The sequence below is a fragment of the Diadema setosum genome, chromosome 11, assembly GCF_964275005.1.
Source record: "Diadema setosum chromosome 11, eeDiaSeto1, whole genome shotgun sequence".
In the NCBI taxonomy this organism is placed as follows: Eukaryota; Metazoa; Echinodermata; class Echinoidea; order Diadematoida; family Diadematidae; genus Diadema; species Diadema setosum.
Window position 1 is genome coordinate 38,948,222 of NC_092695.1, and position 14,246 is coordinate 38,962,467.

A 14,246-nucleotide genomic window follows, 5' to 3' on the forward strand; every position below is an offset into this window, starting at 1 on the left:
CGAGGTTCGCGTCGAAGAATCCTACGTGTATGAGTGGTATCCCCTTCTTTGGCTGTTAATCGTGCCCTTCACACAACACACACGCACACATACACATACAAACTAACACCATCGAAAACACACACTCAAAGAAAAATATATGACGATGAGGGAAAAGCATGTCTACGCGCAAATTCGTGATAATAATAGTGGGAAGGAACTGATTTTAAAAAACTAACCAATCAAACACCCCACTTTATTCCTTGTATTCTTCTCTTTAGCTGATGTAGGGGAGTTGTTAATTTCTATTTCCCAGTGATGTATTTCTGCTTTTCCCGGGATCGACGTTTGCGGGTAATCTCTGTTAGTTGATGATTTATTCCTACTGTTCTTACTGCATGTATTGTGAACAGCCAATACACGTCTCGTGGAGTCAAATAGTGATGCCTGAATATTACTGACTCGATGCCAAAATCCATTATGGACTAAAATTGCTTCACAACATTTTGAATTTGAGAAATCTGGAAATCCAAAAAATGACCGTATCATTTTCATTCGAAAAGGCGAAAAGCTGCATTTTTTAAGGAAAAGATTTTAAACGTCACACCTACTTTTTAGGGAAAACTGCACTGGTCCACATATCAATACGCGTGTAACGGCAATTCAAATACAAGATCTTATAGTCTATCCTATAATCTGTATAAAGAATGGAAATATGAGATGAAAAATTTGACAATATTCCCTTCTTTGCATTTTTATATTCGACATGGGATCCTTGAAAATCTATGCAAGTTCTGATACTAGTACTGTAGGCTGAACATAATTATTTGCATGGTTACTTCAAAAAAAAAAATCAAAATTGGAGTTGCGATATAGTCGATCATTATCGTATAAAAGATCATGAAGATAATAATAATTTCTCTTCTTCTTCTTCTTCTTGTTATTATTATTATTACTACTACTATATACTACTACACTACTACGATTATTATCATTAAGATAATCTTTATCATCATAATTGTTAACAATATATTGCCATTAAATATTGCAATTAAACTACATTCCCTTCATGAGTCTTCGGCTTACCTTCCCCTTCATTTTCTGCGCGCAATTATGGAATGCGTCATTATATCAAAATACTTCAGTATATCTCAGCGCCGGTGACGTTTACGAAGTCTGCATTATTAAAATATTTTCTTTCAAAAAGACGTCATTTCTAAAGATATAAATTCATTTACATCCGTCATGAAAATACATTGAAAGTTCTAGTCTACGAATCTCCTTCTCTTGAATTACAGTACATTAGCATTGATGTCAATCACAAACACAGAGGGTAATTTTAGCTGCTAATGAATTAATCAACTCGATGTACCCCCTATTAACGGGAACTGTTAAATTGTCCTAATGTTCCACTTCATAATACTTATGTGCCATTATACTTCCCCCTCGCATGACGTCGCATTTCTCGGACTTCGATTACAATCCAGTAAGCTGTATTTCTGATCTGTTGGTCGCTTGTTTAAAAAGACAGACAAGCCAACACACACACACACACACACACACACACAAACACACACACATTATATATTATATATATATATATATATATATATATATATATATATATATATATACACTTACATAATGGATGCGTCTGTACACATAACAGTTTATTTTTCTTTTGACGTTTAAAGTCTATATCCTTTCGTTGAGGGCGAATTGAGACTGGATCTCTTCAAATATTAAACATATCAAAATCCCTCACTAGAGATAAAATCAAGGCCAAAACTTACGTATGTAAAATATCTTATAACAAATATATCAAGTATCAATCACACACACATGCAATATATGCCATTTATTCATACTGCTCATTGCTCAATCACTCTATCAACAAGTGACATATACTAAATGTATAAAAATGAAGAAGATGAAGAAGAGATAAATATATAAAAAATAATATACAAACATTATTCAAATCTTGCTGACATACCATTTCCGCCGGGGTATAACCATTCGCAGAATAGCTCATTTTGCCGGCTATAGCTCTTTACAGAGACGAAAAGACACAAGATTGTTTGTGACGCCAAATACGTCAATGGATCACGTATCACGATGAATGGCGTATGAGAATGATAGAAGACGCAGTCTACTCAGTAGCATATAAAAAGCAGCATATAATTTTATCAAACTGGAGCGCCTCGTAATATATCGCTAAATGAATTCTCTCGTATCCCACTTGTCCAACATGAGATGACAAACGAAACGTCTTGACCACATGAAGTATCACCGGGTACTACTCGTTATTTACTACTGCTGAGATGGCCGATCGCCGGTCACTAGATCACTGCGCAGTCAAAACAAATCCTAGTGTGTGGGCAAGTGTAAGGCCTGTGAATGTGTACGTCACAGGCATAAATTACATTTATACTCCTAGTCTTCTTCCAGACAATGTCAGTTTATAGACAACATTCAGTCGACCGCTACACGGAAATGGGCTTGTCCACGCATGCGCGTTACAATAGTATACTAGTAATAATTATGTACATCAGTATTGAGTTTTTTTTTTTTGTGTGTGTGTGTGTTTTTTTTTTTCCTTCTTGCATTTTAACCGTCTCAGGTAGCGTTACATAAAGATCACTCGTCGTTCAGAGCGAGCCTTTACCATAGAACTGCAACTGCAAAGTTTCAATGTTTTTTGCAAATTAATCTGCACGAGTGTGTGTGTGTGTGTGTGTGTGTGTGTGTGTGTGTGTGTGTGTGTGTGGAGGGGGGTTTGATCTCATGAGCAGCTCATCAATGTTTACATTGCACAACACACATCGTTACTCAATACTCGCTGACACTTTGGTCTTTTGCTTCTATGTGCTGAACAACAAGAAAGAATCTATACTTTGGGGGTTTTCTTTTTACACAAGCACACACATGCACACACACACACACACACACACACGCACGCAAAAATCATCATTTGTTACATGTATAGAACAATGATAGGTTATCCAGTTGGGCGCCATCAAAATTTACTTTTGTTTTCAAGTCATACGTAAAACCCAAACACTGTGAGAAATTTCACTTTAGAAGTTGCCGAGACACAAACCCCAATACTTGGAAACCATTATGCATGCACTGATTGTTGCTATGTTGGGCAAGCCACTGGCATGCTATGGAAAAGTTTGCCGGAAGTCAGACACATGCAGACTTTGTCATGAAATCACACGCAATAAGTCTTTTACATATTAGTAAATATATAGGTAGAGAGAGATGCCATTCAATGATTGAGACTATCAAAAGCACATAATACTTTTACACTTGTCGACTCGAAAATAAACACCCACACACACAAATGCATACACACACACACACACACGTAAACAAGCATTAATATATACATGCCCACACATTCATACACATACACACAAACACACACACACAAACAGCAAACAAACACACACACACACACGTACAAATTGGCAGTGTGTTAATCATGGCGTTTTGTGAAAGCTGTTAACAGCCACCCTGAAGATGATGCGACCGCAGCAAATTGATTATTTGCATCCTCATCTTCCGCAAGCCCTTAAAGATGACGTCAGAATAAAATCCTATCATCTTGGCAAACGTAATGGCGTCGATTCCATACTCTTGAGACGGAAGAAGGCCAACCGCTTGATTTTTTTTTCATGAATTCGGTTTTTCTTCTACTACTACTACTACTACTACTACTACTACTACTAACTTTAACATTCTTTTCAATAAAATGCATGCAGGAAACTCGATCACGAAAAAAAAAGTAACATAATAGGTGTTTTATGCATCACAAACTACTTTTTGTACCCTTATCTTTCTTTCTCTCGTTTGGGCGCTCTGCTCACAAGTGGAAGCAAACGCTTACATCTTTGAAGTGATGGTTCCAGTGCTTAATGATGTAAGACGTGTCGTCTCGACGAGTGAACTCGAACTATCAGAGCTTATCAAGACTGGCGTGCAACCAGCATTTCCAGAATTTGTCTTGAAAACTCAGCGAACAATACGATAGGCAGCAGAAATTTAGTTTAAAAAAATGAAATGAACAGCTACCGACCAAACTCCTATCACATCGAACCATTGACTACTGATTTGTAAGGATGACATTTCGCCTTTTTTTCTTTTAATACGAAAAACATCCAAATATGAAATCGTTTCCGCAGTATGTTTACCTACTTGAAAATACGGCGTGATGAAAATGCTATGGTTGAAGCCTCGTAACCTTTGACCTTTTATTTCATCCAACGGGACTGTTCTATTTGAATGTGTATTGTATCCATTTCTCTCCATCATGTATACCACTGATCATATATAATTGAAGATGCCTACATGTATGACTGGTAAAAAATAATATAGCAGCTTCAAACCCAATGTAATAGTGACTTTTCCGCTGACCTTTGACATTTCATTCGCAACATTCTATGGAAATAACAGACTATCCCTCTTCGTATATTTCTACTGGAAATTGAGAGCTGAAATACAATATTTTTTTTTGTTTTGTTTTGATTTTTGTTTTGTTTTGTTTTGTTTTGATTTGTTTTTTGCTTTGATTGATTTAATTTTATGTATGATTTGTTTTTGAAAATCAATAAAACACACACAAAAAAAAATATGTAGGCCTATACCAGTTAAATTGCAAGAAATTGACATTTAACTTCACAAGTAGTGTCCTCTGACTTTGACCTTTCACTATATGGTATTGTTTCACGCAAGTAGGACCTATTATCTAATATATATACATATATATATATATATATATATATATATATATATATATATATATATATCAGTATTTCCTAAATCCTGCAAAATATATCAAATATTAAGTTTCCAACGCTGTTTAGCAAGCCTCTCGTATATACCAGTAACCATGCTCATTTTCGCTCAATTAAATGACACTATTATCAGGTATAAGTACAATATCCATTAACAGACTTCTGATATGCGCTTGAAAGCCTGAAAACGAAAACATTGCATAACTTGTTTTAATTAACATCGTTTACTCCTCTCTCGTGTTCGTTTTCTTTTCCAACGTGTATCTTTATTTTGACAAATATCCCTCTCCAGGTTTTGTTTGGTAATAAAAACAGGTCCACATCCTCGTTACCAAAAATACACTTCGCAAGAGTGTTGTTACTACTGTTTAACTCGTTTACAATTTGGTTGGGCTGGGTAGAAGGTGGAAAAACAGCCACGTTGAGTTTAGCTGTACTATTTAGACACAAGTTTGGACAGATTGGGAAGAAGTGAAGGGAGAGCTGGCGATCTTGGATTTTAAGGGTACAGTTCTCTTTTACAAACTTTTCTCGTCTATACTATAGAAATGTCATCTCATAGAACAGTATTTTTAGCTTCACAAAACCGTCGATTAAAGTTGTTTCCGAGATCACAGTACTCCATAAACTCTCAACGATAAAACAAACAAACAAACAAACAAAAACAAACAAACAAAAACACACACAAAACAAATAAAAAACAAAGCATTCCTTGCTCTGCTGCTGTAAGAAAAGACATCTTTTGTTGGTTCAACATGAAAGGACGACCGTGAATTTAGCGCTACGGTAACGACCTTTACCGCGCGAGTAAAGGTGATGCTTCTGGATTCTGTACAAATTGTCCCGTGATGTTTTGCCATGTGATTTGAGCAGGGGGTGGGCACCTCCCCAATTTGAGGGAAAATTCCTTTAACTGCCTGGGACAAGTGGATAAAGACCGTTCCCATGACAAGAGGAGAAAGGCAGACTGTATGAAGCATGAAGTCACGCACGCTTAATCGATTGAGCAGAACGACCAAACGAAGCAGATAAAGTCTACATCTCCAACTGAAAAAACACCGGAAGCGGAAGTTCCTTATGCAAGGTGCGAGGAGGTGTCCAGTCTTCTTTGCGCCGATTGGCCAAAAGTGAACTTGTTCCAAGAGAAGGGAGAAATAAATGACTGTCTGTACAAGCTAGCTTATCTGGGGAAAAATTACACGTGAGATAAGAGAATATGGCGGAAACGGGACGGTTCTTTATTTTGTCGCCATACAGGAGGTTGGGTGAGAAGACCTCTGTTTGACACCTTCTTCCATAGTGCGTGAACCTATAAAGAAGCTTGAAAATGTGAAGGTTTCAATCATGGAGCTACTAGTACAGGGGCCGCGGAAGCGGGGGGGGGGGGGGGCTGGGGGGGGGGGGGCTGCAGCCCCCCCCCCCCCCACACACACTTTTGGTTCGTCCAAAAAAAAAAAAAAAAAAACGAAAAAAAACCCGAAAAAAATCACAACACTCATGAATTTCAATTCCCAAAGATTCCGCCCTTAGATTCTTCCGTCTAAGCGGGGGGGGGGGGGGGGGGGGGGGGTCTTGACCTTGCCACCCCCTCTCCCCCCCCCCCCCACACTGAAAAACGTTCCGCGGCCCCTGTAGTACATGTAGCTCCATAGTTCAATGGCCTTTCCTGCCTTGTTGCAGTTGCTCAATAATAACATCACAATTAATACACCGTTTCTGCAATGTATTCAAATTTTATCCAGCTTGCCGAAGCCTTGCCCTACCTAGCAAAACTGCCTAAAAACAAAACAAAACAAAACAAATTTAGAAGCAGGTGAATAAAGTGGCTAGTTACTAGCCCGTATAACTGTTTACTATAGGAAAAGAAACATCCAAATCATACATTACAAAACGGTCTATTGGTCGCTTTAAAGGGAAGGTAAACCCAAAGAGCAATGTGGATTGAATGAAAGCAGCAACATTAGTAGAACACATCAGTGAAAATTTGAGAAAAATCGGACAATCGATGCAAAAGTTATGAATTTTTAAAGTTTTGGTGTTGGAACCGCTGGATGAGGAGACTACTAGAGGATATGACGTATGAGTGGACAACAATACAAAGAAAATATAAAGGATATTCAACAAAAATTCACTTTTCTAGAATTATGAAAGAGCAGTGGACCAACCGCTTTCAGAAAGCAGGGGGAATAATTGCTACCCTTAACATATGTCAATATCAAGTTGATGGAATTTGTAATTTTCATGAAAAATGGATTTTTGTAGTATTTTCGTTATATTTTCTTGATATTGTAGTCCACTCATACGTCATAACCTCTAGTAGTCTCGTCATCCAGTGGTTCCAACACCAAAACTTTAAAAATTCATAACTTTTGCATCGATTTTCCGATTATCTTCAAACTTTCACTGATGTGTTCTACTAATGTTGCTGCTTTCACTCAATCCACATTGTTCTTGGGGTTTATCTTCCCTTTAATGGTTCAAAATTTATGGGTCGGACCTATAGTAACATGATCCACCTTCGTACATCGTCTTGGTCAATGCATTTCAATGATTGGTTTCCGGTCTGCATGCATTAATTATTGCTATGTCAGGCAAGTCTAGGGCAAGCTTTCTGGTTGTCAGGTCAACGTTATTATACAGGAATGCTTGCAGGAATAGAATTTTGGAGGCACCTCTGCCCCAACCAGAAACTCTCAAGGTAAGGTACATTTTTACTCTATACTTTATCGAGTATTTTTACACTATACTTTATCGAGTAACAGTAACTTTTCTCATGCCACACTACTTTATTTTCAGTGAAATATTTGGTGATTAATTGTTTTCAACTATTTAATTCAAGAAAACCTATATTATCTCACTGTCGACACAACGTTATAGAAAAAGAATAAACGTACGTAACTGTCAGTTGGATACTCCCGGCGTATCGATAGAAAATGACAGATTAAAGAAGCATGATGACGGGTGACATGTTACGGGGTCAAGGCTAATGCAACGACCGATTGAGGCAGCCAAGACATTCGAATGGAAGGATACGCAGGAATCGCTTACTTTATCATACCCGTATAAGAACATAATTTGGTCTCCGTCCAGGGCGTTTGACGCCACCAAGACTTATCAGTCCAATTCACGTCAGACATCTTCCGCCTTCTCTGGTAGTTCTACTCTCTTCAACACGACTTTATCACGACGAAGAGCTTCCGTCGAGTTCAACGAACTCTTGCAACTTGAAGGATTGACTTCTGTGTCATGTGCCCCCCCCCCTCCCCCCTTTCTCTTTCTCCATCTCCGCTTCCCATTTTCTGTTGCTCTGTTTTAGACGGATAAAACATTCTCGAACTGGAAAAAAACAAAAAAAAAACAAAACAAAACAAAGCAAGCAGCCGAAACAATGATTGGCTTCTTTATCTCTACATTCATTTTGAAACATTAACTTGCATCAACAGAAGTTGTTCACGTTTCCTGTTTGATTATATTTATTTCGTTAAAGGCTAAGGGTCGGGGTAGAATAAGACTGACAGAAATTGACGCATGATCCATACTTTCCCTATAATCTCCGTAATGCTGCTATCTGATAGATCAGCTACTCAGTATTTATACTCCTAAGCAAGGCGGGACGCCACCTCCTTGTCCTATACCTGTCATCAAGCAGCGGTAAGATTCCGGTCAGCTATTATACAGGGAAAACTGCAGATATTTTGGTAGGTATAAATACCATGCAGATGGTCTTCTTTCAACCTCCCTCGGAATATTCTGTGTCACAGTACAGATGGACTTTGTTTAGTTGCATTTGATAGTGCAGGGAGGTGAGAAGAAACATACCTTGATAGTGTGAAAAGTGTTCTTTATGCACAGAATGAAAATTCACCAAAATAAAATTTGGTCGGATGCTCATCGAACTCTGAAGTTGTATAGTTACTTCTTGTACTGACAGGTTATGGGAACATAACATCTGTTTGATCGAAAATATGCAATTGGTGAATGACATAAATGTTATGGATAGAGATGATAAGATGTGAGTCACGCACGATAATCTGATAAAAATAACGATAATAATAATGATAATTATTATTATTATCAGATCAGCGTGCTTCAATAACATTACAATGGTGTGTGGTATTCGTAATCAAACTCGTTTTTCCGTTCTGCAAAAGCATCCCGCGTTAAGAACCAATCCCTCATTTGAACAGCTGCCACTTAACATAATACGCCTTTCGACTATGTGCACAAAGGATTGTTGAGAAATATAACAGACGGTATGTATTAGTCCAGATATGCCGTCATTCCCTTACTGTCTGTTGCTGCCTAATATACACAGTGCTTTTGCCCCTGTCTCACATTACGAGCCCATCCCTAACTCAACACATGTAGGCCTAAACTGTGTAAAGAAGGGTGTCAAACTGTTCACAGCAAATATTTCCTATCGGCCCGAGCATACGCTTTATGGAATCATATATTTTGTTGGGAAAATGCATGGATGAACTTTTAGAGGCTTTTAAAACTTACGGTATTAAAAGACGGAAAACTATAAATCTCATATCGTCATAACTGCTGTGCACAGCGTCCACCCGTCTGTAAAAACGACTACCGATGATGACCGCATAATCTCCACTCTGTGGTCTTTGTAAACGAGTTTCAAGGTATATGAGAGTATATTTTAATTCCGTAATTTCATTATGACGGGTATGCCATCGAAATGCTACTTATGTCATGAAATTACAGAAGAAAATTCGCATCCTTACGCATAAAACCATTATCATGTGAATAACCTACATGGCATTTTTTTTAATCTTTTTTTTATTTTATTTTATTTTATTTTTTTTTTTTTGGGGGGGGTCACGTTTAATGCATAACAGAAGCTTTTTGGAGCTTGTAGGACTATATAGCTAAGATATGTTTTCTTTATTGGAATCAAAAGCAATGCCTATGGCATCACAATATGATGACAGAAGTGAAACCCACCGATTTACTGAATATTGTTGATGTTTCAGCGTCAGCGTCATCTTTGGCGGTTGCCCTCTGAAGTATCTCTCTCCCTCTCTCTCTCTCTCTCTGTATATATATAATAATATGTAATATATTATATATATATATATACTGATATTCATATATATTTTATATATTTATGATACTTATATGGATAGACATATAATCATGTTGAATATGTGCCGGTAAATGCTGAATATGAGCATGTGTACGAGTACAGTATATTATGTTCATAATCGCTGTGCAGGTTTTAACACGCCATGGAAGTACTAAAACCACATCAGAGATCAAGTCACATCTTTCAGGAAAGCATCAACCACGTGACCTTTAAAACACGCACTCACGAGCGTCTCTAACACACGTGACCATAACTGTCGTATGCGGTTTAGAAATACAAACCTGACCCGTGAGGCGCCACTGATGACGAAAAAGGCAAAATGCCAAGCGATGTCCCGCCTGCATCGCAATTTGTGTGGACTACTTTTCAATGTGAATTCACTGGCCTATTGACCTTTGACCTTGCCAAACTTCAAAAATATTTGAATTTGACCAACATATTTAGGTGATGTATCCCTGTGGTGTGAGTTTCGTGGTCATAGCTCAAAGCTGAATGTGAAAGGTGTTGAGATAACACCACAATATTGCAAGTATGATGCTCATTAGGAAAGGTTCATTGACCTTTGACCTTGTCGGACTTCACTGATTTTCGAACTTGACCGGCATCTTTAGGAGATGTATATATACCTGTGGTGTGAGTTTGGCGGTCATACAATGCAGCTCAAAGCAGTGGAAACTTATTGAGAGTACACTAATTGTTTACATTGTCGACGACGACGACGATCAGGAAAACGACGACGGAAAAGCGACGCCTATATGTCTCGCTTCTGCAACGAGGGAGAGACAAAACAGATAGACATGTCCTGGACAAAACGTAAATTCATCAATAAGAAATTAGTTGAGTTTTGAACGGGTGACAACTACAACATTCATTCATGTCTGTACAGGAGAAACTCATCTCGGGGTGATATCTTTACTCTATCAAGTTCTATCGGTTTAGTACGTTTCTACGACTTCATTATGAGCTCGAGATTGGTCAAAATACGCACTGCCGAAGTTAAACACGTGGTCTAGAACGTAGCCCAGCGTCCATAATATTGCACGTAGTGATGAACTAAACGAAAATTGAGGGCAAAGGCAAGCCTGTTTATTTTGACGGAGCGTTATAACACAGCTTTCTGCTTGTGTTTGGTCACGTGACACTGCCAGACAGCGCCATTGGGACACACCAAATGTGTACATGTACACGTATAGTACGAAGATATAACTTGAAGCTTGTGGGGCTGTAGATGGGAAATCCACTTGTACATCGTCAGTGGCGGCATTTGAATTTACTGCGACCCTTGACTGAACTCTTCTGCCTGTCTCAGGTAGACGTGAAAGTATTTTACAAGGAGGAATTCTTCGCCGGACGAAGAACTCTTTGAAAACAGTCTAAATGCCACGCAAAATGTGCAAGAAAGGCTTCAATGCAGATTGACTGTGACCAAATGGATGAAAGGGGCATACGGAAAAAAACAAAAACAGAACAAAAATGAAGATAAAACACAATACACCATCATACGATTTTGAAGACCTCGGTAGGCCTATACTAGAATTACAAAACTTCATTGATAATCACTGTTTTATTCCTGTCTATGATTACATTGTGTTAATTCCTCGACAAGATATCAAAAAGAAAATGAAATTGGTGCATATATTGGCACGAATTTGCTTTCATAACGTTGATTCAGAAATTCATACAGTCAGCCTTGTTTTGGGATAGTGAAAAAAAAAAGAAACATCAAAGCCTGTCTATCGCGACGCTACCACCTTAACTCCCCACCTTCAATATTGCTACTAAATAAATAACGATAGCAGTGTTCAACTAACAATATCATTTACACATTCGTTACTCCCATAACCATAACAAATCACACAGACTAGTACTGTCATCAACATCCGCATTGACATCAACAGTACATCAATCCAACGCAAGCAATATGATACAGTACAGGCTTCAATAATCCAAGCACCTATAAAGGGGAGCAAGGTGCTAGAGAAGCAATTTGCATAGTGAAGTGAAGAGGGGAAGGAAGAGGATGGGAAGGGTTCATGGGGGGAGGGATGCTCTGTCCCCCTCCGCGCCCCCTAGCCCCCTAATGTAATCCGGGAACCAATGCGACCCATATTTGCTCATCTCCCCTTCTCAAGATAAGTGAAGTAGTAGACGCACGACTACTGTAATGTGTAATGTAACCCGAGGACAACTCGAATGTCAAGCACGCCTAGTGATGATCATTTCCCCATGCAGCGAGTTGACACCTCCCGGAGCCTCTACCCCTGGAAACGTTCCCAGACTGATTTTAAAGACGAAGATCATCGTTATGGCCTGAAGAATGATAATGCATTTTAAGGTTCACTCAGCATTCAAAAATGAGGACGGACGCGGATCGCGAGGGGATAGTTCTTGAACCCAATAAGCGATTTAAATCCAGACATGTACGTTTCAGTTATCAGATCTACATTCTATGCAGGAGCGTTTGTGTGCGTGTGTGTGTGTGTGTGTGTGTGCGTGTGTTTTGTATATTGCGTGTATAATAGTAATAAAAAATAATAAATATCATTTATAAAGCGCTTATTACAATGTTTCTAAGCCCTGAGCGTTTCGAAGAAAAAATTAGAAAAAATAAATTCAGTCATGGAGTAGATACAAATTGTAGTACGATGAAACACAATACAAAATACATAGAATACACATTGTAAATGATAACTTATAGAACGAACGTTAAAGCAATACAAATCATATGTGTATGTGTGTAATATTACGGAATACTAACGTAGTGTGAAAGTAGCAGTAATCGTACTAGTTCTAGCCCTCATTTTCGACATGAAGGAAATTTCAGTGATGCTTTCATTGTTCTCCACGTGTTATGAAGATGATGATGATAATAATAGAAATAATAATAAAATAGTATTAATAATAATAATAATAATAATAATAATAACAATAATAATGATAACAATAATTATCATTATTATTAGCATTATAATTATAATTATTATTATTATCATTCTCTTCTTCTTCTTCTTCTTCTTCTTATTATTATTATTATTATTATTATTATTATTATTATTATTATTATTATTATTTTCACTTTAATGTTATTATTATTGTCATCATCATCAATCAACATCATCATCGTCACTGTCGTTATTCTCATGAAATGCATCATAATCGACCTCGGAAGCTTTCAGACAGTACAGCCCTTTAACTTTCCGAAGGCTAAAATTGTATTTCAAGACGTGCCCGGCATGTCATCGGGAGTCGAGTTCAAACTCAAGGCGAGGGCGAAGTGAAGGCGGAACGGAGAGGGTGCCTCGTGGGGTAATATGATTATAGGAATTGAGAGGCTTTTCTGCCGCTGGTTGCAGTAAGCTGGCCGGCATCCATATAGGATGGGTGTTACTACGTGCAGCGGACATCGATATGGGTGGCGTGAATGGTCGGTCACGAGCCACGGCCGTCCCGATGTCGGCCTGGAGAGGTTATGTTTACTATGACCACGTCACGGGATTTAACTGACGTACTCTCTTCATTCTATATATATCACCTAATACACATAACTATATCTCTTCAGCAGCTATCTCCCCACTGCCCACACACACACATTCCAGCAGTATCGTCACAACACGTCACTACTAACTTTTCTCCCCAAAAGAGTCGTGTGTATCTCTCATCAGTCCTCGCTCTTTCCTCACACACCTAGTTTTACATACATTCTTACAGAGCTACATTCTATTACTAACTCAGTTTGCATGTTTTGCCGCAATTAGAAGTGATATTCGACGATTTTCTGTCTCTTTCGCATGCCTTGACCAGGCTGATACAAGTGTAGGTCTACATCGCAACGGCGCCGCCTGGAGTGAAGACTAAGAATAACAATACCCACAAGACATCGGAAACCTGAGTTAGGTTTTGAGATGGGACCCTATCCAATGAAAGTGTCTCGGTGAGCTAGGTGAGCGGCATTTCAGTGCCCCGACGGTGGCATCCCCGTACAGAAGCATGCCATCATACATTAACATTTTCGTCATCCAGACAGTAAAGTACTAGAGTACATCGACATAATGGGGGCAGAGGAAGAGGATGGGACGGGGGTGGGGGGGGGGGGGGGGGGGGGGGGGGGCTCGCTTGACAATGAAGCACGCTCCACGTCGGTCACGTGAACGTCCGGGAAGCAGAGATTCCTACCGTGTCATTCGTCTAGATGCGCGATGGCGCTCTATCATCAATCCCACTATACCCATTCATGTCAAATGTAGTTATTACATTATCATGAAGAGCTGACATACATGATCCGTATAACAGAGCCAGTTTGTCTCACGACCCCTCGAGATCGACATAAACAGAGAGAATGAGAGAGGGGGAAGGGTGAATGAAACATA

At 38.7% G+C, this 14,246-nt stretch overlaps 1 protein-coding gene across 1 annotated transcript in view; it reads right to left on the reverse strand.

Moving 5' to 3' along the window:
• The window catches only part of LOC140235510 (sodium- and chloride-dependent glycine transporter 1-like), a 46,669-nt gene that overhangs the window by 25,646 nt on the left and 6,777 nt on the right, over positions 1–14,246 (reverse strand). The gene's annotated exons all lie outside the window — the stretch shown is intronic.